Raw genomic sequence first — 25,996 nt, forward strand, 5'->3', positions numbered from 1 at the left:
TCCAAAACGCGACAGCTTCACAGGCTCCGGGCCTTTTCCAAAACGCGACAGCTTCACACGCATTCGCCTTCTTCACAGGCTTTGGGCCTTTTCCAAAACGTGACAGCTTCACAGGCATTCGCCTTCTTCACAGGCTCCAGGCCTTTTCCAAAACGCGACAGCTTCACAGACATTTGCCTTCTTCACAGGCTCTGGGCCTTTTCCAAAACGCGACAGCTTCACAGGCATTCGCCTTCTTCACAGGCTATGTGCCTTTTTAGGGGTAGAACCTCCGGAGGTGCTGGATGTTCCCTGCGTTCTGGACCGGCACCCCCTCCTGAGTCTCCAAGCACGCGGAGTCGGGCCTGGAAACATGAACAACCTTGAACGGGCCCTCCCACATGGGAGAGATCTTGTGCAATCCCTCCCTGGAGAGAACCCGCCTGAGCACGAGTTCTCCTACCTCGAGAGTTCTGGGGTGGATGTCGCGGCAGTGATATCGTCGCAGTGCTTGTTGGTACCTCGCCGCTCGCAGCGCGGCTTCTTGGCGACGTTCCTCCCCCAGCATAAGGTCCATCCCCCGCATGTCGTCCTGCTGCGCCTCGTCAAACGCCAGGACTCGCGCGGAGCGACGTCTGACCTCGTGAGGGAGGACTGCTTCGGCTCTGTAGACCAGGAAGAACGGGGTCTCTCCAATCGGCTTGGTCGCGATTGTGCGAATGGACCACAACACGGACTGAAGCTCGTCGTACCAACCTCTGCCGCAGGCCTCCAGCTTCTTCTTGAACGTCCTAGTCTTGAGGCCCCTCAGGACCTCTATGTTGGCTCGCTCGGCCTGGCCGTTGCTTCGGGGGTGCGCCACCGAAGCGTAGCATATCTGCGTTCCAAGGTTAGCACAATATGTTTCGAAAAGGTTACTGGTGAACTGCGAACCGTTGTCCGTGATGATGCGGTTCGGCACGCCGAACCGGCTCACGATGCCCCTGATGAACTTGACCACGGAACCCGCGGGGATGGTGCAGACGGCCTCTACTTCAGCCCACTTGGTGAACTTGTCCACAGCAACGTAGAGGTAGCGGTAGCCCCCCGGCGCCCGAGGAAACGGGCCCAGGATGTCCAGCCCCCAGACTGTGAATGGCCATGAAAGGGGTATAGTCTGCAGGCCTCCTGCCGGCTGATGGATCTTCTTGGCATGGAACTGGCAGGCCTCACAAGCTTTCACTAGTTCGACAGCGTCATTGAGTGCGGTGGGCCAATAAAACCCACTGCGGAATGCCTTGCTGACGAGGGTCCGTGATGATGAATGATGTCCACAGTCTCCGCCGTGTATATCTTCCAGCAGTTCATTTCCTTGCTCCCTGGAGATGCAGCGCAGGGATACACCGTTTGGTCGCTTCTGGTAGAACTCTCCATCCTTGATGCAGTATGTCCTGGCCTGCCGTGCCACACGCTCCGCTTCCTCCTCCTTCTCCGGCAAGGTCCCTTGTGTTAAGTAACTACGGAGCTTCGTGATCCAGCACCCTTCCTGAGGTTCCATCGTCAGGAGCAGGCATGCTCCTGAGGCCGGGCCACAGGCCGGGGCTCCTGAGGCAGGTGGCTGGGGGAGCTCCTCCCGAGGCTGAGCCGTGTTTGACAATGACGGCAGGGCTGAGGGCTTGAAGAGCCGCTCCTCGAAAACGCCAGGCTCCTAAGGTAACCGCCTGGACGCCCATTTGGCGATGTCGTCAGCCTCCTGATTGGTGCCACGGGGCACATGCTGCAACTCCAACCCCTAGAACTGCTTCTCCATCCTGCGGCCCTTCACAAGGTAGGCTTCCATGTGCTCATCTTTCGGCTCATACACCTTGTTGGAGAAATTGACAAGGAGCTGCGAATCGCCCTTGATGGTGAGGCGTTTCACCCCCAGGGCAGCTGCGGCCTTCAAGCCTGCTATTAAACCTTCATACTCCGCTATGTTTTTGGAGACCTTCTCACCTTGCTGGAAACAGAGCTGCACAGAGTAGTGGAGCTTGTCCTGAGTGGGCGATATAAGCACCGCCCCAGCCCCAGCGCCATGCCTGGAGAACGCCCCATCGAAGTACATGACCCAGCCTTCTGGCACCTCGCTTCCCGGGGAGAGGGACCGATCCTCGTCGGCCTTGAGGCCTGGTGCCTCCGTCCATTCCGCCACAAAATCCGCCAATGCTGCTCCCTTGATGACTCTGGTCGTGCTGAATTCGAGCTGAAACGCTTGCAGTTCTATGTTCCACTCAGCGACCCTTCTAGCTGAGTTAGGGCTCCTGAGCACTCTCTCCAGGGGGTATGATGAGACGACCTTGATGGGGTGGCCCTGAAAATAATGCCGCAGCTTGCGCGAGGCCACCAGTAGCGCGAGGAGGAGTTTCTGAGGCATGGGGTACCATGCCCTTGCGTCCCACAACACCGTGCTGACGAAGTACACTGGGTGCTCAACGAGATTGGGTGCGCCAGTGCTGGTGGCTCCCTTGGGAGACCATGGCGCCTCATGAGGCGATGAGGCCTCCTGAGGCTGGCCATCTGGGAGAGGGGCCTCTTCCGCCTCCGGTGCACTCCTCTGCGGTGGCTGATCCTCCTCAGCTGCGGTGGCGGCTTCTGCGGGCCTTCCTTGTTCCTGTTTTGCCTTGTCCCGGGCTGCTGCTGTGGTTTTGATTCGACGCTCCTCTCTAACCGCCACCAGGGCTGCGCTGGTGGAGTAGGGAGTGGCGGCGAGGTAAAGCACCAGGGGCTCTTGAGGGCGCGGAGCCACCATGACCGGCGGGCTGGTCAGGTATCTCTTGAGATCCTGGAACGCTTTGTCGGCCTCTTCAGTCCACTCAAAGGGCCCCTTTTTTCTTCATTAGCTGGAAGAAAGGCAGCGCTCGCTCCCCCAACTTGGAGATGAAGCGCCCTAGCGCGGTCATGCGCCCAGTGAGCTTCTGTATTTCTCTGAGGGTCTTTGGCGGGCTCATGTCCTCGACCGCCTTGACCTTTTTTGGGTTAGCCTCGATGCCTCGGTGGGACACGAGGAAACCCAAGAGCTTGCCCGAGGGGACTCCGAACACACACTTCTCTGGGTTGAGCTGTAGGTTCACTGCGTTGAGGCTCGCGAAGGTTTCCTCCAGGTCTTGTATCAGGGTCCTGGCCTCCCGAGACTTTACCACAATGTCATCGACATAAGTCTCAACATTCTTCCCGAGCTGCGGGCCCAAGGTGATGTGCATCAGCCGCTGAAAGGTCGCCCCTGCGTTACGCAACCCGAATGGCATGCATGTGTAGCAGTACACCCCACACGGGGTTAGGAAGGCTGTCTTTTCGACGTCTTCTACCGCCATCTCGATCTGGTGATACCCAAAGAAGGCATCCAAGAAGCATAGCAGGTCGCATTCCGCGGTGGAATCGATGATCTGGTCGATGCGGGGGAGCGGGAACGGATCTTGCGGGCATGCCTTGTTGAGGTTGGTGAAGTCGACACACATGCGCTCCTTCCCTCCCTTCTTTGGTACAACGACAGGGTTGGCCAACCCATCCGGGTATCGGACCTCGCGAATGACCCCAACGGCTTCTAATTTGCGGGTCTCTTGGACGATGAAGGCCTGCTTTTCTGTGGACTGCCGCCTTGCCTTCTGCTTCGCAGGGCGCACATTGGGGCACGCCTTGAGGTGATGCTCGATTACACTCCTAGGGTTCCCCGCCAACTGGTCAGGCTCCCAAGCGAATACCTTCTTGTTCGCGCCCAGGAACCCGACCAGGGCCTCCTCCTGCTTGGGTTCGAGGTTGGCGCCTATGGTGAAAGTGGTGTTGGTGGACCCGTCATCATCGACGGGTATCCGCTTGGTTTCTGCCTTGTCTTGGGTGAACAACTATTTCTTCTTGGTGGGTGCAGCCCCCTTGGGCTCGGGGGTCTCCGAGTCGGCGGACTGTGCCAACGCCGCCGTCTTGAAGGAGAGCTTGAGCACCCGCAGCGCGTCTCCGGTGTCCCCGTGCACGGTGAGGACACCGCTGCTTCCGGGCATCTTCATGAGGTTGTACGCCGGGTGCGTTGCGGCCATGAACTGGGCCAGCGCTAGGTAGCCGAGGATGGCGTTGTAGGGAAGGCCGATGGGGGCGATGTCGAAGTCGACCAGCTCCGTGCGGAAGTTGTGGTAGGTGCCGAAGGTTACTGGGAGCCGGATCTGTCCCAAGGAGCTGGATGATCTGCCCCCAACGCCTGAGAAGGGCCGGCTGGGTTGCAGCCGTTCCAGGGGTATGCAGAGGAGGTTGAAGGCCTCGACCGAGAGTACGCTGAGGCCCGCACCGCCAACGATGAGAGTTTTGGTGATGGCCACCTGGCAGATGGTGGGGGTGCACAGCATGGGGAGCGCACCCGAGCAGGCCGAGTTGGAGGGGTGGTCCTCCGAGCTGAAGGTCAGGCCGGCCTTGGGCGCCGCCCGGTCCGGGAGAGCCCACTGCTGTGTGGGAGTGGCGCTGACCCGGCGGATGAACGGCTTGACGTGGTGACTTGTAGGCGGCGCCTGCGAGCCGCCCAGGAGGGCTGCGACGACCGGGGGTGTTGGTGTAGCGTGATGGGTGGGGAAGAGGCTGCGTGGCTCTTCCCAAGAGGCCACGGAGGCTGCTGGCAGGTGGAGCAGCCACGTGCGTGGAGCACCGGTGAGGGCCATGGGGAGCGAGTTGGCCATGACCCTATCGTCACCTCCAGCTTCGAGGTTGGCCTCCTCGTACGCCAGCAAGAAGGCCAGCGGATCAGTCGCGCTGCCGTAGCGCGGTGGCGTCATTGGCTTGAACTGGTCCGGCCACCGTACCGGTTGCTAGGCTGTGGCCAGGGCTCGGAATCCCCTGGCCCCCGTGCTGGCGCCGGCGGCCGGAGTGGGCGACGCGCTACTCATCGCGAGGCAGGTCATGGCGGTGGCGGAAGGGAAAACTCCGGTGCACCCCTACCTAGCGCGCCAAATGTCGGATTTCAGGTTCCGGCAGACCCTTGAGGTTCAAACACTGGGGTGCGCGCGGAGATTTCGCCTCCTACCTACCTGCACCCCTCTGCCTCGCTAAGATCTAAGCTATGGGAAGAACGACACAAGAGACACATGGTTTATACTAGTTCGGGCCACCATTGTGGTGTAATACCCTACTCCAGTGTGTGGTGTGGTGGATTGCCTCTTGGGCTGATGATGATGAACAATACAAGGAATAACAGCCTCGCGAGGGTCTGTTCTTGGCTGGGGGGACGAACCGCTAGGGGGAGTTCAGTCACCCTTCTCTCTCTCTCTCTCTCTCTCTCTCTCTCTCTCTCTCTCGGATTTCGATCCCCCTTCCTACTATGGTGGCTAGTCCTATTTATAGAGGCCCTGGTCCTCTTCCCAAATATCGAGCGAGAAGAAGGCCAACAATGGCGGGCTAATTTGAAGGGGGACAGCTAGTACCAGCTATCCTGAAAAAAGTAGTCTTCACCTGCACAAAGCTCTGGTGGTGACGCCATGTTGGGCTCCACGATGACCTCTGTCTTGCAGTCCTCCTGGTCTTGGTCATGTTGCACCGAAATGGCAACCTTTGCCTGATGCCTCGGTACTCCGCGGCTGCGCTTGCCCACTTTGCAGCAAAGGGGAAAGGAGGACACTGCGCGAGCTAGCGCGAGCCTGGCGCCCTTGGTCGTCATGGCTTGCGTCATGGGCACCTCGTGAGGTACCCCGCCTTGATCTCTCCGCCTCCTCGCGAGCCATCCTGGTGAGGCCGTGCCTGAGGAAGCTCCGTGTCGTCCGCCCCGCGAGGCTTGGCCCCTCGCGAGGGTCTTGAGTCTGTGTTGATGAGGATGGGCCGTGCTGGGGCCCCCTTTGAGCCACGTCACAGGCCGCAGGTAGACAAGTCTGGGGACCCCCGTTCCCAGAACACCGACAATAGTACCTGACGCTGGGCTCCCAGCTGTTCTAATATGGGTTTGGCCACTGGAGTAGAGGTAAAGTGTGGTACAGTTGGGCCTGTGTTTTCTGTGGCTGTTGATCTATTGGATTTAATAGGTATCACTACCTTTTCCAAATACCTAGTTTGTACTCCTTGAGGATATGCACTCACCCTCTTCGTTTTGGACATCTATTACGAAAGAACAACATTTGACTGGAACAACATAGTGTGACGATACATGGAATAGGTACAGAAAATGGATAGGTATGGCATGTACTCATATATGATGCTTAAACTAAGCAGATGGTGTAACAAAGTAGAAGTAATGCAAGAGGTCAGATGCAAAATATGTGCGACCAATACAACTTTGCAAAGTTAGAGCAAGCACCTTGATGGGTGAATAAGATAGGCCATCCTCCACCATGCCAAGTTTGTTAGCCAGTGGATCATTCCGCAATATTCCTCTCGTGCGCCCATTCTCATATTCATTTTGATAATGTTCAATATCTAACATGCATGAAAACATAAAAACAAGTGAGATTTTCTTTGTAATGCAGAAGTGATTCTAATCCAATACTGCCTCCCTGTAAACCCCTTCGTGCTATCTCTGCAATTCTTTTAAAAGATGTCATGCATGCTGTAATTTGTTGTGTGCATTAATATAATGTGGCCTACTACTCAAAATATGAGTGCTCCAGAAGTGATAACACTTCGCAGATGATATCTTCAACATATAGTAAAGAAGAACAAGTCGACCTGACCTGACAGATTCAAAATATACTAAGGGAGAACAACTCGACCTGACCAGTCGACCACAAGAGAAGAGTATCATCTTAAAGAAGAGCAAAAGAGCAAGCAGATTGAAGATATTACAAGTCTTTCAATACAATGTCGGTTGGCCACCGATGATGAACCAGAGCGCACAGAGCAATACTATTCTTTCCAGTCTCTCCATATGTGGTTCACATGCATTTCGAAACTAAAGTAGGAACATTTAGCTAACCAATTAAAAATCTCTCAATTTTACTAATATCAGCAATAATATCAGATATGAATTTGTACAACTAAGCTTGTTTAGCTCGATGGGTGGAGCAGTGCTATTACGACACGAACCACGTAGGCTGATTGTGGTCATCATAAAATGGGGAAAACATAAGCATGATGAGTACAGTGTTGACCGTGGCAGTGGGATGGCAGATCTGATGCTGCAAACCGCGCAAAGGGTAGTTAGCAACCGATGTTTGCTTTGAAATAACAACTAAAATTTGGTATGGACAAGAAAGTACGGTCAACAAGTGACAAAGAAATGCAATTATGCTGTCTCTCTATATGTCGCGACATGCATTTGGAAACTCAAGTGGGACCTTTAGCTAACCAATTAAATGTGCCAGTTAACTAATATCAGTATCATATCACAATCATATTTGAACAACTAAGCTTTTGAATTCTGAGTGTTGTGTTGTTTAGCTTGAAGGGTGGAGTAATGCTAGTACGACAGAAAGCACCTACACAGATCATAGTAGAGTAGATAAAAAGGGAAAACCCTAAGCATCAAGAGAAAAATCAGGAAAGTGGAACTAGCTGGACCAGTGGGTGGCGCACATGCTTTTCGAAACGAATATAGGAACATTAGGTGACCAATTAAACGTTCTCTGTTTTAGTGATATGAGCATCATATCAGATTCGTATTTCAACACGTAAGCTTTGGGTTGAGGTCTTGAGGAGCAGTGCTAGCACGACACGAAGTACCTACGATGATGGTAGTGAATATAAAGGGGGGAAACCATAAGCTTTACGAGTATAGTGTTCGTGCCATGGCGGATCTAACGGTGCAAACCGGACAAAGCTACTTCACAACCAATGTTTGCTTTCAACTAGCCACTACAATTTGGTACGGACAAGAAAAGTACAATAAACAAATTACGATCTACTTTCCGGGTGAGGTCAATAACTTAAACTCATATGGAAGAGTACCACCTCTCTTGCGACGCCGTGTAGGCCTATGCTGATACGTTGAGGGTGCTGCGGCTGCGATGGCTATCGGCGGCGTGGAAGAAGACTTTAGACGGTAGATGGCTGGGTCGGGGGATATATCCTGTTGCTGTGGACGAGGCGGTCGTAGGAGCGGCAACGGCAAGGTGGACGACGGCGCCGATGAAGCGAGAGGAGGCGATGAAAAGATCTTGGTCCAGCGCCATGGATGGGAGACGTCCATCTCTTGCAGTGGACGACGGGGTAGGGGTAGCGGCTCCGGCAAGGTGGAGGATGGGGTGGCGGACGGAGGAGGCTGGCCGCAGTGCGAAGGTTGTCGTGCCGTCGACGGTGTATGAATGGGGAAATGGAGGGGAGGGGGGTCTCAAACTTTGGGACGCGCTTCTCTGAAATGGGGGAAGTTACGAACTTATCCCCCGTTTAAAATTTCGGACATCGCATTGGTTGGGGATAGGACGGTAATCTCGCATCTCCCAAATATTTGCCGGTAACTATTTCGGGCGAGGAGATGGTGTTTTGCCGCCCATGGTTGGTGCCCACGGTGTATGAACGGGGCTGACAGGTAGGGCGGTTGTGTCACGTGTGATGGAAGTTACACATCTGCCCCTATTTAAAATATTAGCCTACATTGATTTCGGACGAGGAGAGTTTGTTTTGCCGCCCACCGTGTATGAATGGGGAAATGGAGGAAGAGACACATGTCTTTCGGATGAGCTTGAATCAAATGTGTTTTGCCGCCCACATTTGGCGCCCACCGTGTCTGAATGGGCTCAGAGGCTATCGTGTCACGTATGATTGAAGTTACTAGTCTACCCCTATCGACAGCAGTGTAAATCCGGTGGATAAGGATGTCAAGTGTCAGGGGTAGATAGTAATTTCCATCTCACAAACACTTGCTTCGGGCAGCCCACAAATTATAGTGGGTGTTTAGCCGCTTCGTTCAAAACTTGGGAGAATTAGCATTCACGTTTGCCCTGGGACCTGGCACACTAAATTCAAATCCAATTTGTATTTGATTACGAATATCCACAGATAATTATACGTTTTGTTATTTATTTCTTAAAAACCACAACAAAGATTTATTCCACCTTTATAAATGATTATGATTTAGAAATGCCGTGATCTTCGAATTCAGTAGGTTGGATACACTCTAAGTCAAACAGTTATTTCATCCAATACAATATGCTCACACGAAAAACAGTTCACCTTATGTCAATCATACAAGTACTGAGGATTACCTCGCCTAAAAAGTTCGGATCATTACAACACATGGACAACATAGGGGGTCTTGCAACATAATCCATTCAGAGACATGACACAACATGCAAGTACAATAATCTAATGACAATTTCAACTGGTATCTAAAGAAGAACCGGGATTACCTTGGGCTTCACATAGCATAAACAGCAGGACCTCCTCCGTCTTCAAATGCAACATTCTTACTTACTCCAATTCTTGGGTTGCTTGCATAATGCGTGCCTCTAATTCCGTAATTTCCAGCCTCAAGATAAAGATTACCTCATTCATGGCAGCCACACCATCTCTTTCTGCCTCTAGTAGAGCCTCAAGCACTATAATATATGTGCTCAGACTGCTCTCCGGCGATGTTGCCTTTGAACTGCTACCATCTGGTAACATGGATGGCGCACTGCTTCCACAAATAGATTCTAGGGTTGTACATTGTGTCCTAGTGTGAACGGCATCCTGAAAGGTTTTCGCTGGACATCAGTAAGAGATAGTTATCATATGATCCAGGCAGTAAGCTTACATGGTAAACGATGGACGAATTATTGCCGAGCATGGCAAACTATATTTAAATGGTTCGGAGCAGCATCAGCCGAAAAGAAATTAAAATGGTAAGATGAAACTAGGGATGTAAGTGGAAAATAAACGACATCCGCGAGTCCCATCTAGTTAGTTTTTGCTACCTCCCTAGTTCATTTTCCTCAAAAAACAAAAAATCTTTTGAACTATCATACCACTAGTGGACTTTAATCAGGATTAAATGGGACCCAGTTGACATCCCTAGTTGAAAGGGAGTGTACAACCGCTATATTTAAGTTGCCAAGGCATCTAAGCAGTTGAAATAATCTGAGAAAGCACTTAGCAGTGTGGCCTCATATAAACTACGAAGACAGTCTTGTGGTGAAGTTGAGAGGAAAAGTTAAGGACTCAAATGAAGTAGGCATGCATTTCTTTACGATAGTACAACAGGCACTGCTGACATATTGGCCAACTCAGGTATAGCATAACAACAAATAAGCATTCGAATCAAGCAATACAACAAAGCAGACAACTGAACTATTTGTAATTCGGTAGGATTACACGTTGGGGGCACAAGCCAAGAAAGCAGCCCACTCGCATTACATTTCACATGTACTAAAACACACTGGCTTACCATATGTTGCTGTGAAGCCTAGCTGTTGTTGCAATGTTCTTTGAAGATATCGTCAGCATCCCGTGGTTGCAAAATCTAGTTGTTGTAGTTCATTCTGCACCATCTATTTAGGTAAAATTAATTTTAATCGCATGCACTGGTCCAAATTGATCATCAATGGTTCACCTAAACTAATGAAAGAAGGGTGTGTGCATACACGACAATATATCTGCTTCCCTCTATTTTTATGCTTGTTCGAGGTGCCAGCCCCAAAAGAACAAATATTTTGCTTGATGGGGTTGGCAGCTCCATAATTAATAGAAGCATCAAATTAGTCATGCAACTTGGGAAGATCAAGAACATACAAACAAGTAATGAACAGAGGCTCGGAGCAGTGATGTAATAGCTAGCATCAGAAAATGTAGGGTAAATTGAACAAAAAGCAGCGGAACCACATGCTAGTTTGCTGATGTGTAATTAAGCATAGAGAACATTAGGCAGTCTGATGGAACTAACAGGTGGCATCAGAACAAAACTAAAGCATATTAACTATATGTGCACTGGTATGTAATTTAGCACATGTAACATATTCACTGCCAGAAGTATGGCGCTACAGGTGCAAGCAGAATAACGCGTCTCATGAAAAACTGAATGATGCCCTGAAGAAATTCAAAGGTGCGTTGCTTATGCTAGGAAAGTGAACATAGGCGCCGGCCGTTGGATAATAGTAGCTGATTCTCGGCGGCGTATGGGTATCGTTGTCATACTTGATAGCTAAGGATCGTCGATGGTGCTCGTGTTGCGGTTGAGTTTGGGCCGGCTGTCGCCGTCGCTGAAGCGGCTCCGGTGCTACGGTTGCGGCGCCTGTCGACATACAAGAAAGCTCATCTGTGGTAAGTGAACAGTTGCACGATAAAGAGAAAAACCGAAGGAGTACAAATCGAAATAACCTGATGAGGCTGCGGCGTCGGTAAAACAGGGTCGATGGAGTTGAATATGGCGTCCATGAAGCGGGTCCGGTGCAGTGGACAAAGGCTTCGGCGGGCGCGTTGTACAATGCTTTTGGTGAGGCGGATCTGTTGCGGCGGACGAGGGCTTGTATGAAGGGCCAGCGAAGGGGCGGACATGGGAGTCAGTGAAGGGCCTACGCTGTGGTGGACGAGGGCGCCGGTTAAGCAGATCCGGTGTGGTGGACCATGATGGCGGTCAAGGAGATCTGGAGCCGTGGATAAGCTAGTCGCTGAAGCGGCTTCGGTGAAGTGGTGAGTTGGCAGTTGGGGGTTCCAAGGTGCGGAAGGTAGATCCGGCAGGGTGTGAGGTCCACTGCTGCGGCGGAGGACTAGATTCGGCGGCTTGCCGTGGTTGGGGGTCGGGGAGGGGAAGGGGAGGGGCTCTGGGGAAGAATGTTGGGGGCAAAGAGGGGAAAACAATGGAGTTACCAAAGCAGCCCTTTTCCGTTCATGTGGTAGGGGTAAAACAGGAATATCGCAGGGCTAAACTTTCGGGCGCGTGATATTTCAATGTGAGCGGGAAGTTTGAAAGCTTTTGGTGCCTAAAATTATAAGTATTTTGCTCTCGTACGGCCGACTATGATATCATGACCGACAATTTGTTTGTTTTGCACGCAAAAAAAATGTGCAAGTTTTGAAAATCAATGTCTCCAACTCAAAACTTAGATTGTTCATTCAATTCAAATATGGATCATTGAGCTACTACAAGCAAATACCATCATACGGTCCAATTCAAAAGAAATTCCAAATGTGTTTATCCTAAATATGATGATAAAAGCAAAAATGTGTATGTGTATGAATAAAGTGGATGATTATAAAGTTTGAACATGCCCGTATGTGTATATATCTAGGTTTGATATATGAATTTGAAATCATGAAATCCCGGCTTAAAAAATGTACCTCCGTTTAAATGAATTACAAAAGCTAATGATGGAGTCGAATTCCAAAATTCCAATCTTAGGTTTGTAATTCTGGTACATCAAGGTATATCATGCATGTTCAAAAGTATCGCTATCTCATAATACAAACTGTGAAACAAATTGATCAACCATGAGTGCACAGTATCTCAATTACGCTAAAGTCCCTCAAATATAGACACCTCACTCTTTATCTTAAGTCAACCCCCCCCCCCACCACCACACACACACACATAGAGAAGTCGTTCTCTCCCCCAAACACCAACACACGAGCACATTAACACCCCTCTCTCTTGTAAAGTCCGGACCCCAACATAGGTCTCTATCACTTTGTCTCTCGGGCATGCACACATCTCTTCCCTCACTCTCTAGGTCTCCCGCTATCTCTCTTACCCAAGCACACGCACTATGTAGAGTGTATATTTCCCATACACACAAAACACCGCCCCCAAACATCTATCTCCCTAGTTATGTGGTTCTCGCGCACTCACCTCACACACCACCCCCACTGCAAACAAGCACATTTTGTCTCCTTGTGCACCACTCTCCTCTTTCTATCTCTCCCACATGCGGACCCGCCCCAGCTCTTCCCTGTGTACATATATGTCGTGACTCTTTGCATAGCTCCCTAATGTATAATCGTTCTCGATTTCGCACATTGTTCTCTACACCATATATTCTAGATCTCTCATGAAGTCCCTATCACACACACGATGACTCGCTACCCTTGCGTCTCCGTTCATAGGCCAATTTCGGACAACATCAACATTGTCTCCCTATCTATACGCCATTTATGGACACAAACGACCCCTCTCGCCCCCTCTCTTCCTCTCTCTCTCTCTCCGTCGCTAGCTCTCTCTTCCTCTCGCTCTCACACTCCTCTCCCACACACACACACTCGATGTCTCTTCCAAATAGTCCGCTCCCCCCCCCCCGCCCGCACCCGTGCTATCTCGCTACTACACATGTCACACCATTCCCCCTTCCCTTATACTAGGTTTACATCATCAGTGGTCTCTCTACTCCACATACACTCTCTCCCTCTCACACACAAACACGTGCACAAACACACACAGACACGCACAAACACCCATATATCTGGATCCTCATATCTCCTCATGTCCGCATGTGTATCTCACACACTCACTCTCTAATTATGTATATGTGTCTCCATGTTACACAACACAAAGCCCCATGTACATGTCTCTCTCTATCCTCCACACACATAGACACAAAGTATATGTTATCATTGCCTCAGTCTCTAACATATCACACACACTCTCTCTCTCTCTCTCGCAAACACGCTCAACAAGGGATTCCCCTTGAATAACTTACCATCTATTCATCAACAGTCATGGTAGTACGGCGAACACGAGACGTGAAAAAGAATAAATCTACACGTGCTTAGACCACCTAGTAGGACTACTAGGACTAGAGAAAGCCAAAAAGCGCGCCGCCGTCACCCCCTCCTTTTCGGCAACAGCAAAATCTTTGTTTTACACAGTCGAGAAGTCATTGTGCTAAGACACCACATGCCGAGGCATTGAATAGAATGTAGATGCTAGTTTATGGAAGCAAGTATCAATAATACGTTTGTATCTCCATACTTATATTTCTTCTCTTATAAAAAACTGATTTGGTGATGATGGTATGTGTGCCATCTTGCAATATAGACTGTCCGATCTATATCTGACGGATGGAAATTAAACTAAAAGATACCCGCACCCCTCTCCACATTTGCAAACAAGGCCTTCCCTCATTCATCCTTATCTCCAACAAACCTCATTGTTGAGCAATTAAGAAAGGAAGCCGCTGGAACAAACTGGCCTGGTGGCCGCTGCCGACATCATCAATCCCCATGCCTCCACTCAGTCTGACCACCAACCACCACCACACCCCACTCCTCTTCACCTTATCTCATATTTCTCGAGATATCATTAGTTTTTACACATGGGATTACTCTCGCAAGGGTCAGTCACAACAAGCGTTTTATAAAAAATACATCTTGATGTTCCGTGCAATGCACGGATCTTGCTAGTACTCCTACACAAGACTAAGTTGATGATGCGGGTGTGTCTTCCATCCGTCGTTTCTAACCGTTAGATCTACATCTAACGATTGTGAGGTAAGTTGTTGCCTTTTCTCACCAACATCCCACTTGTCTACCAATTTGCAGAAAAACCCATAATTAGTATCTTAAAACCAACCACATCCCTCCCTGACCTCACCAAAACAGCCCAAGGAATATATTCTAATTGAAATATAATATATCTCTAGTGACATATGTATATCAAAATTATAGTGTTTTGTACCAAGTTTGTGAATAAGTATTATTCTAGTTATGATTCGTTGCAACGGACATGATCATTGCTAGTATTTCCAACCATGCATTTTTTCCTAGTATTCCATAGTTTCGAGTTTTCCATCAAGATATTAGTAACTCATGGTTGATATTTACTTTCAATCATGTACACATATGCACTATGTAACTAGCCTTGCTTATTGGCTTCCAAAGCTTAACTTCCACTCCTACTTACAATATGTAGAGTATTTAACAAAAAACTACCACTTTCAACCAGCCCTAGGAAGAATCTATTGTATAAAAAATGGCAAAAACATACCCAAAATTTCTTAATCCACGCCAAAAACTACCTAGTACTCCTATCGATTAGGTTCATTTAAACCCATTTATGACAGGGTTGGCCCACACGTCCGTGCTGACGAGGCAGCTTAAACCAACACATTTTGTTTGACCATTGACACGAGGGACCCACATCTGACCTTCTATCCTGTTATTCCCCCTCAAATCATTATTTTTCCTGAACATTACTTCAAACAGTATTGATGCGTGTTCGTCGGTGGCGCCGGTGATGAGCGAGTTGGCCGCCGCTCCGCCGGATGGGCCGGACCCCGTGCTGGCCTCCGCACGGGTTGGCAGGCTGGCCCGAGCGTGACTCACGAGTGAGCAAGCCGCCGCACTGGCCTTCGCTTAAGCCAGATGGCTGGCCTTAGCGTGGCGTGCGCGAGCAAGCCACCGCGCTGCTGTGGCAATCTAGCTAGCAAACCTTGCAGACAAGAGCTGGACGGAGCTATCTTGGCTAGCTAGCGGCCGTGAGCGCCGGACGGAGCTGGCATTCAGGCTGCCGCAACATGGGCTCTGCACCGCCGGCGGTTTTGACCTCGCCTTCTGCCGGCGGCGGTAGCTGCGTCCCATGGCCGAGGATGACTAGGTGGACGGGCCGGAGGTAGGAGGTCACTCGAGGATTTTTGTTGGTAAGAGCATGTACAATGGTTGATAAGGTAGTCTTATCTTAAGCCAGCCACGTATGCAAGTGGTAGTAGTTTTTTTGGCATTTTAGTGGTTTCTTGCATTATTAGAGCAAGTACAATAGAGCCGAGTCAGCGGGCTATAAGAAATAAACTAATATATTTCTGCTTAGTTGGAGGAAAGAGAAGAGGAGAGAGAAGGTAAGCGGGCTCTTCGTGAAGAGCCAGCTCTAGCACGTGCTCCTAGGCACTTTGTGAGAATGAGAAGTGGGCCACATAATAAAAAAGTAGTACACTCTTTTGATCTATTATTATACATGTTGGCTATAAGATGGGCTGTAGATGACATGGCACTGGCTAATAGCCAGCAGCATATGATAGGGGTTTCTTGTAAGGAACAATGTACGTACTACTAGCGACAAAAGGCGATTCTAGGTTGCGTTGTACTCCAACGAGTACTACTAGCGGTCGCGGGAGTGTATACCTCGTTTTGTGGGTTCGATCCCGGCCGAACGCACGACGGCCTTTTTTTTAAATAGTACTACTACACTTTGCTGCAAGCCAATATTTTACACGAGTAGTTTGAGTTTTGAAGTCAAACGGACGTGCGGCCCCACAATCTGGGTGCACTGGACAGCCTAGCCACGTGAATGGGTTTTCCTTCCTAGCATCCCGTGGCTCGCGTGCTCGCCCTAGCCGCACGTCGCTTTCAGCTTCCTCATCAGCTAGTAGCATATTTAAACTAGCGCCTCCCAATTAAGCCTGAGGAGCCGGAAAAGCCTGGCGGGGCATTGGGAACTGTGCAATATGGCTCTGTACGTAAAGTGCTCTACTCCCTCCGTCTAGGTGTGTAATTCACCTTACAAAAACCAAATAATCCCAAAACACTTAGGCACCATGCATTAACTCCCTTCTCTTTTTTTGTTTTGTGGCATATCAACCAATAAGATATGTGGGATGTGCATGCTTTCAATGATTTGAGACTACCAAACATAACATGCAGTGGTTACTTCATTGCATGCAATGCTATTAATTAGCAATAAGACATTAAGTTTTCTTGTTTTCCTCTCCGCCTTGGTCGCCATGCACAACGTAAGATGACTTCCACACCTAGACGGAGGAAGTACTACTACTCTGTAGCTTGTGGCATTGCACGCATGGACTTCACTCCATTATCGTCTCTACTATAAAAGAAATTCCTCTTGACGTGTTTTTTTAAACGGAGGCAAAAGCTTTCCTTCATCTCATTCATAAAGAAGGAACTACTAACAAAGTTCGACGAGATCCATTACACCTCCACAAATGGAAGCGAAAATTCTAGTCTCGCTATATCAAATAACTCAAATGTTCTGCCCCTGCAGTAACCGTCACTGATAAACAGGCTGGTAGTGTGTGCGTGAGAGGAGTGGATGAGTAGGCCAGCTACGTGAGAGGAGCGGCTGAATAGAGCACCGAGAGTACCCACTAGGCCACTACGTAGGTGTACTTCCCCTGCATTGATAGTACAGCGATGGTTCTAGAGAACAGTAGTACCCTCCACTTCCAACTGTAGCTCCTTGGCCCTGATATTCAAGAGTTCAAAACTGGTGCACTATACTAGACTAGACTAGAAGTACAGTACATTGCACTACTAGTTGAGAAAAGTAGTACTAGTACTGCTACAGTACGAGTACGTACGCCTCCATCACATAATGTAAGACGTTTTTTGACACTAGTTGGCGTGTAAAAAAATGGCAAAAACATACCCAAAATTTCTAAATCCACGCCAAAAACTACTACCTAGTGCCAAAAATTTCTTACTAGTGCTATTATTTACAATATAATGCAATCCCATAACGTTCCATAATCCCTTTCTTTCAAAAAAATCTCTTCTGGAGAGAAGATTGCTATCTCCACGCGTGCTTCTCATAGGCCAGCGCCACCGCATGCAGTCATGTGTGAGAGAGGGAGACATCCATGCAGCAAGCAGAGAGAGGAGAACGCGGGCGGACAGCCAATGGGCTGCATGGGGCATTTATAGCTGCTAGCTCCTCCCATCCATGCGCCAGGGGTATTTCCGTCCAGAAAGCATGCAGGGAGCCCCTACCTTGGTATCCGGGTCTGCTCTTATGTGCAGAGTAAAAAGAATCGGAGGGAGTACTAATAGTAAATAATAGCCTCACCCCTTCGCTCAGGAACGATCTATAGTTGGAAGGGACGAGACCCTGCGGTTACTACGCTCTTATCTCCTCCTTGCCAGTTCCCCTCCCCTCGAAGAGAAGATAGTTCGTCGCTGCTCCCATGGATTCTTCAGGCGGTTCTCCTCCTCGTCGAGGCTGGGAGACCTTGGACGATGATCCTGTGGGAGAAATCGCACGCCGCTCCGATGTCCTCACCGCCGCAAGACTCGGTGCTTCATGCACAAACTTTTTTAAGATGCTGCTTAAACAGGCCATGCTTGTTGGTCTTCCATGCGTCCTCAAGGAGAAGGTTCTTCTATGGGACAATCCTTCAAACAGTCCACCGCTCCCTGGCCACGGTTGCACGTTGACTCCGCTAGAGTTGCCGACGTTGAGAGGTAGTCGGATTTTGTCCGATGAGCAGGTCAGTAATGGAGTTTGATCATGTAGTACTTAGTTATTCCATTTCCATCCCATAATTTCTCCGCTGCCCACCGTCTTATATATAGGTCTGGGTTGGTGCCAACGAAGATTGGCTGGCATACCTCCGGCCGGATACCACCATCATTTTGCACAACATCCACAGCAGTGTGGCCGTTCCGGTAGACCCCTTCTCCACCATTGGGATCGGCCTTCCCGACTGGCTGGGCTTGAATACGTATGATGATGCCTACATGAGATTGAAGAAGATAGCAATTGCAGACCCGCCGACAAAGTGACGCGGCTATGACGATTACTATCTCATCATGGTGTTCCACATAAGGATTTCCATCAATGCAAGAGGCAGTAACGGCAGAGGCTGGCGCATGTTGGCAGAGGCAGATTTGTACCCCTACACATTCGAAGACGTCGTGCGCCATCTAGGGCGCATCTTCGTGATGACAAGCCAGGGGACTTGTTTCATCCGGTTGCCATCCTACGGTACGGGAGATTACAAACGGAATGCACAAACCATCATTTGCATCTCTAATGGTACTCCATTATTTTGCAGGGACTAGTCATCCCCCGATCAAAATAATATCGCCGATCCTGGATGTGCATTTGCATCTGTGATTCCGTCTAACCTGGAACCTTGTAGCTGACTTTGGCATATTGGGATCAACTATCTTAGAAGTCGTTACCCATGGTACCACTGATGTGCAACATGGTCACACAATCTACCACGATCGGACCGTCACCATCTACCCAGGTTTTCCATTTTTTAACCCTCTCGCCTTCTCTTTCATTGTTGTACTAGTAGTATACTTTGTAGTACTAGTAGGAGTACTTTTTACCTTGGAGGACGCGTATAGCTAGCTAGGCCCTTGAAGACTTGAACCCACTAGCTGCCACCATTTTTGTTTTTCCATGTCTTACTATCTCATCCATGTAGCCAAGAGTGGCTATATATAACGCCACACACTGAAGTAGGGTATTACACCACAACGGTGGCCCGAACCAGTATAAACCCTGCGTCTCTTGTGTTGTTCTTTCCTTAGTTTAGATCCTAGCAAGGTGGAGGAGTGCAGGCAGGCAGGAGGCGAAATCTCCGCGCGCACCCCAGTGTTCGAACCTCAAGGGTCTGCCGGAACCCGAAATCTGACATTTGGCGCGCCAGGTAGGGGTGCGCCGGGATTCGTCTTCCACCACCCCGTTCTCCTCCGACCATCACACCCATGTCTGACGCTCGTCAAGCCCGCGCCGAGCGCCGGGCCGCGCTCGCTTCCCGCATCACCCAGACGGCCCCTGTCGGCGGGCGTCCTCGCCGTTACCCATCACCTGCCGTCAACGCCGCCACCGGCCCGGCAGGGGACGAGCAGCAAGCATCGTCCCAGCATCCGTCCGTGCGGCAAGACGGCCGCACCGCAACTCCCTCGCTCACCCCAGCTGGTTCTTCGTCCCGCGTGCTCCGCGCGCCCATGGAGCCCCGCAACCTCTCCCCCGCCCATCGTGCTGCACCAACACCCCCGGTCGTCGCGGCCCTCTTGGGCGGCTCGCAGGCGCCGCCTACAAGTCACCACGTCAAGCCGTTCATCCGTCGGGTCAGCGCCGCTTCCACGCGGCAGGGGGCTCCCCTGGACCGGGCGGCGCCCGAGACCGGCCTGACCTTCAGCTCGGAGGACCACCCCTCCAACTCGGCCAGCTCGGGTGCACTCCCCATGCTGTGCACCCCCACCATCTGCCAGGTGGCCGTCACCAGAACCCTCATTGATGGTGGCGCGGGCCTCAGCATGCTCTCGGTCGAGGCCTTCAACCTCCTCTGCATAGCCCTGGAACGACTTCAACCCAGCCGGCCCTTCTCAGGCGTTGGGGGCAAGTCGTCCAGCTTCTTGGGACAGATCCGACTCCCAGTAACCTTCGGCACCTACGACAACTTCCGCACGGAGCTGGTCGACTTCGACATCGCCCCCATCGGCCTCCCCTACAACGCCATCCTCGGCTACCCAGCGCTAGCCCAGTTCATGGTTGCGACGCACCCGGCGTACAACCTCATGAAGATGCCCGGGAGCAGCTGTGTATTACACCACAACGGTGGCCCGAACCAGTATAAACCCTGCGTCTCTTGTGTTGTTCTTTCCTTAGTTTAGATCCTAGCAAGGCGGAGGAGTGCAGGCAGGCAGGAGGCGAAATCTCCGCGCGCACCCCAGTGTTCGAACCTCAAGGGTCTGCCGGAACCCGAAATCCGACAATGACGGCCATTATTACATGGGCTGAAGGTGTTATTTCGGTGGCAGAGCCTCCGATTATGTCAAAGTGTTCGGTATCGGGCATTTTGGCTGGGCCGGACTATTGTTACTAGTGTCCCCTTCCCGTACCACGGATGGCTTAAACAACCTCTCCAAAAAGATGTTGGGGGGGGGGGGGTACCGCATCGCGTTTTGTGCCGATGCGGGGGAGGATATCCGCCGCCTGATTGTTTTCCCAAGCCACATGGTGAAATTCGAGCCCCTCGAACCGAGCTGACATCTTTAGGACGGCGTTGCGATAGGCCGCCATTTTTGGATACTTGGCATAGAAGTCTCCATTTATTTGGGATATTGCAAGGTTCGAGTCCCCACGCACCTCCAGGCGTTGAATGCCCATGGAGACTGCCATCCGGAGACCGTGTAATAGGGCCTCGTATTCGGCTGCGTTATTGGAGTCTCTATATAGTATTTGGAGTACGTATTGCACTGTATCACCGGTGGGGGACATCAGGATGACGCCAGCCCCTAGACCAGCCAGCATTTTAGAGTCGTCGAAGTGCATGATCCGATTGGAGTATGCTCCGTACTCTTTAGGGAGTTCGGCTTCTGTCCATTCGGCTAAGAGATCGGCCAGTACTTGCGACTTAATGGCTCGATGTGGTTTACATGTTATGTCAACCGGGAGGAGCTCGATAGCCCATTTGGCAATCCGGCCCGTGGCATCGCGATTGTTTATTATGTCGTTGAGTGCTACTTCGGAGGCTACCATAATTGAACACTCTTGAAAGTAGTGTCGTAATTTCCGGGATGCCATGAATACAGTGTATGCTATCTTTTGATAATGTGGGTACCGTGATTTGCATGGAGTGAGGACGGTGGATATATAATATACCGGCTTTTGAAGTGGGAGTTTATGTTCGTCCATCTCTCGTTCGACGACGAGTACTGCGCTTACAACTTGGTGAGTTGCCGCTATATATAATAGCATTGGTTCGCCAACAGTTGGGGCGGCCAAGATCGGGTTGGTGGCCAGGATGGCTTTTATTTCTTCCAGTCGACCGTGGCTGCGTCCGTCCACTCGAAGTGTTCGGTGCGTCGAAGAAGGTGATAAATGGGGAGTGCCTTTTCTCCTAGTCGGGAGATAAAGCGGCTTAAAGCCGCCACACATCCAGTTAACTTCTGGATTTGCTTGAGGTCAGTTGGGATAGCCAACTGCGACAGAGCCCGGATTTTGGCCGGATTTGCTTCAATTCCTTTGCTGGAAATGATAAAGCCCAAGAGCTTTCCGGCGGGTACGCCAAAAACACATTTTTCCGGATTGAGCTTAATGTCGTATGTTCGGAGATTGTCGAACATGAGCCTCAAGTCGTCTATTAAGGAGTCGACGTGTCTGGTTTTAACGACCACATCGTCGACGTATGCCTCCACTGTTTTGCTGATCTGCTTTTCGGACATGTATGAATCATGCGCTGATACATTGCACCGGCGTTTTTGAGCCCGAAGGGCATTGTGTTAAAACAGAAGAGGCCGTATGGAGTGATAAATGTCGTTGCGGCTTGGTCGGACTCCGCCATCTTAATTTGGTGGTAACCGGAGTATGCGTCGAGGAAGCACAATGAGTCGTGTCCTATAGTAGCATCGATAATTTGATCGATGCGAGGGAGGGGGAAAGGATCCTTTGGGCAAGCCTTATTAAGGTCCTTGAAGTCGACGCATAGGCGCTAGGATTTGTCCTTCTTTGGCACCATCACCAGGTTTGCTAGCTAGTCCGAATGCTTTATTTCTCTAATGAATCCGGCCTCCAGTAGTTTGGCTAGCTCCTCTCCCATGGCTTGTCGCTTAGGTTCGGAGAAGCGCCGAAGAGTCTGCTTGATCGGCCTGAATCCTTTTAGAATGTTAAGGCTATGCTCGGCCAGCCTGCGTGGGATTCCTGGCATGTCTGAAGGATGCCAGGAGAATATGTCCCAATTCTCGCGCACGAACTCCAGTAGTGCGGTGTCTACAGCGGGGTTTAACTGTGCCCCAATGGACGTTGTTTTTGTGGGGTCCGTTAGATGGACTTGGAATTTGACTATTTCATCCGCTGGTTTAAAGGAGGTGGACTTGGATCTTTTGTCTAGTATCACGTCGTCCCTGTCCACTGTGGAGCGCAGCGCGGTTAACTCCTCTGCCACAAGGGCTTCAGATAATGCCTCGAGGGCCAGTGCGGCTGTTTTGTTCTCGGCACGGAGTGCTATGTCCGGATCACTAGCTAGAGTGATGATTCCATTGGGTCCGGGCATTTTGAGCTTCATGTACCCGTAATGGGGTATGGCTTGAAAAATCGTGAATGCCTCCCGCCCTAGAAGGGTGTGGTATCCGCTACTGAACGGGGCCACTTGGAATATGGTTTCTACGGACCTGTAATTCTCCCGAGTGCCGAATACCACATCTAGTGTGATTTTGGATGAGGAGATCCTCACCGCTCTTGGCCACCTGCCGGAGTACCCAACATGCTCTAAGGCTATGTGTTGGTATGGTGTCCGCCGTACTATGAATTTTGCAGGGCCCGTTAAGCCATCCCTCCAATACGGTTCCATGCCCTGTAGTGGGCTTTTGCTTCTTTGTAATTGAGTCGGGCGACTTATGAGAGTGCACCCTTTTAGTTCGGACTGGGATTTTGTCAGAGCCGGATTGTCCCAAAATTGTGTTTGGGTTTTCTAGGCGCTTTCCATCGCACAGTATTTCCGTACACTGGCCGCCAAGTCAGCGAAGTGTGCTATGTCATGGCGACTTATGGCGTTGAGGATTCCCTTGTCCGTGCAATTGTTGCAAAAGAATGAAATTGCGTCATCCTCGCGACAACCCTTGACCTTGTTCATTACAAGGAGGAATCTGGCCCAATAGTGATGTGTATCTCTTGCGGGGCTTGCCTAATGTGGGAAAGATCGTTTGTATCTGGGTGGGTGGGTGGATTTAAGTCTAGACCTTGACCCAATTTGAGATCCCGGGGCAGGGGAGTTTTCGATCTTGGAAGTTCGGGCTCCGGGATGTTGCTCCGCAGGTTCGGTATGCGACCTGATTCTAGGTTCAGGGTTAGGGCGATGTCCTCCCGTGAGCGGGTATCCAGCTCAAAGAGCTCGGGAATCCGGACATAGTTCGTCCTCAGGATAGAGGGAGAACCGCCACGTTGCTCCTCCACCACCACTATTTGATGGGTGACCGACGGAGAGTTAATCTCCCTTTGGTCGGGTTTAAGCCCGATCCGATCGTAATCCGTAGCGACTCCCAGAGCGGTGATGCAATCCAAGAGCTTGTTTAAAGAGGAGAGTTCCATTGGATCCATTTGCTCGGCGAATTTTGAGCCGATGTGGAGGCTATTTTCGATGACCCGAGAAGTCATCGTCGGCGCAACGGCTGAGCGGGCGGTCATGACAAAGCCGCCTAGTCGGAGAGTTTGGCCTACAACCAGGGCTCCCCCAGAAGTGATGTTGTCCTTGACAACGAGACGAGCCACCCCCCTTATGATGACGGCACAATGGAACTCTCAATGAAAGCACCAATGTCGGTGTCAAAACCGGCGGATCTCGGGTAGGGGGTCCCGAACTGTGCGTCTAAGGCGGATGGTAACAGGAAGCAGGGGACACGATGTTTACCCAGGTTCGTGCCCTCTGGATTGAGGTAATACCCTACATCCTGCTTGATTATTTTTGAAATAACCACGGACGCCGACCAGGGCCAGGCCCACCTCTCTCCTAGGTGGTCTCAACCTGCCCTGTCGCTCCACCTCAAAGTAACAGTCGGGGGCCGTCGGGAACTCAGGCCCACCACTACCTGGATGGAGGCACCTGCCCCTTCAGCCCCCATCTCCGAACAGTATCACAGGTAATGTAACAGTGTAAAGTATATAGTATATGTCCGTGAATACCTCCCGAGGTGATCGCGGCCCGGTAGTATAGCATGGTAGACGGACAAGAGTGTAGGGCCACTGATGGAACACTAGCAACCTATACTAGCAGTAGGATAGCAGGTAAAGGTAACAACAGTAGTAGCAAAGACAGGCTATGCAGCAGCATAGGATTAACTGAAAGCAGTAACATGCTACACTACTCTCATGCAAGCAGTATAGAGAAGAGTAGGCGATATCTGGTGATCAAGGGGGGGGGGGCTTGCCTGGTTGCTCTGGCAAGTAGGGGTCGTCAACACCGTAGTCGATTGGGGGTACCGGCAGCGGTCTCGGGGTCTACCGGAAAGAAGTAACGGAGCGGGAACACAATAAATAACAGAGAAAACAAATGCATAGCAATGCATGACATGACAAGTAGCGGTGCTAGGGGTGCCCTAACACGGTAAGAGGTGGTACCAGTGAAGGGGGAAACAACCGGGAAATTGTCGCCGGTGTTTCGCGTTTCCGGACAGATGAACCCGAGGGGGAAAGTTGCGAGTTCGATAGGTTAGTGATGTGTGATGGACGAACGGGCTGCGTACCCGGATTCGTCTCGTCGTTCTGAGCAACTTTCATGTACAAAGTTTTTCCATCCGAGCTACGGTTTATTTTATATTAATTTTCAAATATTTATTCAATTTATGGATTTATTTATATTCCAAATTTAATCAGTAAATACTTTTGCCACATAATGCAGTGCTAGCCACAGTTTATGATGGGTGGGCTCAGGGTCAAAGTCAATAGTCCAGTCAACAGTTGACTAGGTTAACGGTGACTGGTTAAACTGGCTGGTGGGACCCAGCTGTCATAGAGACAGGGTAAATTAATAGTTTAATTAAGTTAATAAATTAATAGGGGGGCCACATGTCATTGTCTTAGATATTTTAAACATGCTTTTAAATGAAATGGGTCCACATGTCATTTTCAGTTATTCATCTAAACAGTTTTATTAAGTTCTAATTAGGTGGTTAAGCGAATGGTTAAACCAGGCGGGCCCACACGTCAGTGGGTCAACCTAGTGTTGGGACGTGTGTGCGCGTGAGTTCAGTGGACGGCGGCGCGTGCGGAGCCGGCGGCTCCGGCAACCAAAAGGGTCATCCTGGGCGTCAAACGGTCAAGCGCGATGTGCCGCATCGAGTCGTGCCTTCGTTTGGAGCTAGGGGCGGCCGAAACTGCGTCTGGGGCGATGGAAGGCGACGACTATGGTGGAGCTCGCGTCAACCGGCTCTGGAGGGCACGGGGAGGAGTGGGAAGAGGTCAGGCGGAGCCGGATGCTCACATCATTGCAGAGGAGGGCTCGGGGAGGCCGGATGGACCCTGCCGGTGAGGTCCAGTGGCTGGACGGGCCGGCAGGCGTGAGGTAGAGCAGCGGCTTGGGGAGGCGCGGCGCGGGGACGACAGAGAAGCTGTGGGGCGGAGGTGGCGGCCCACAGGCGTGGGCGTGCTCGCCGGGGCCGCGGGGAGCCGCGGCGGACGCGACCGAGACGGCGAGGTGCCGGCACGGCAGTGGCGGCGGAGGCGGGCACCGGTCGACGAGGGGTCTCCGGCGAGGGGAGGTCGGATCCGTGATGGGGCCTCCGGGATCCGGCCATCTCCGGCAAGGAGGTGGCTTGGCGCGGCACGGACACGAAGGACCAGGCAGGTGCGGCCATGGCAGGATCTTCTGCGCGGCGGTGGCGCGAGGACGACGATAGGCGACGGATCCCCGGGCACGGGCGCGACAGCGGTGGTTGGGCTCCGGCGCGGCAGGGGATGTGGATGGGGCGCATGGCCTATCTGCCCTGGCGTTGGGGGAGGGTTGGGTGTGTGCGGAGC

The sequence above is a fragment of the Triticum dicoccoides genome, chromosome 3A, assembly GCF_002162155.2.
Source record: "Triticum dicoccoides isolate Atlit2015 ecotype Zavitan chromosome 3A, WEW_v2.0, whole genome shotgun sequence".
Classification (NCBI taxonomy): Eukaryota; Viridiplantae; Streptophyta; class Magnoliopsida; order Poales; family Poaceae; genus Triticum; species Triticum dicoccoides.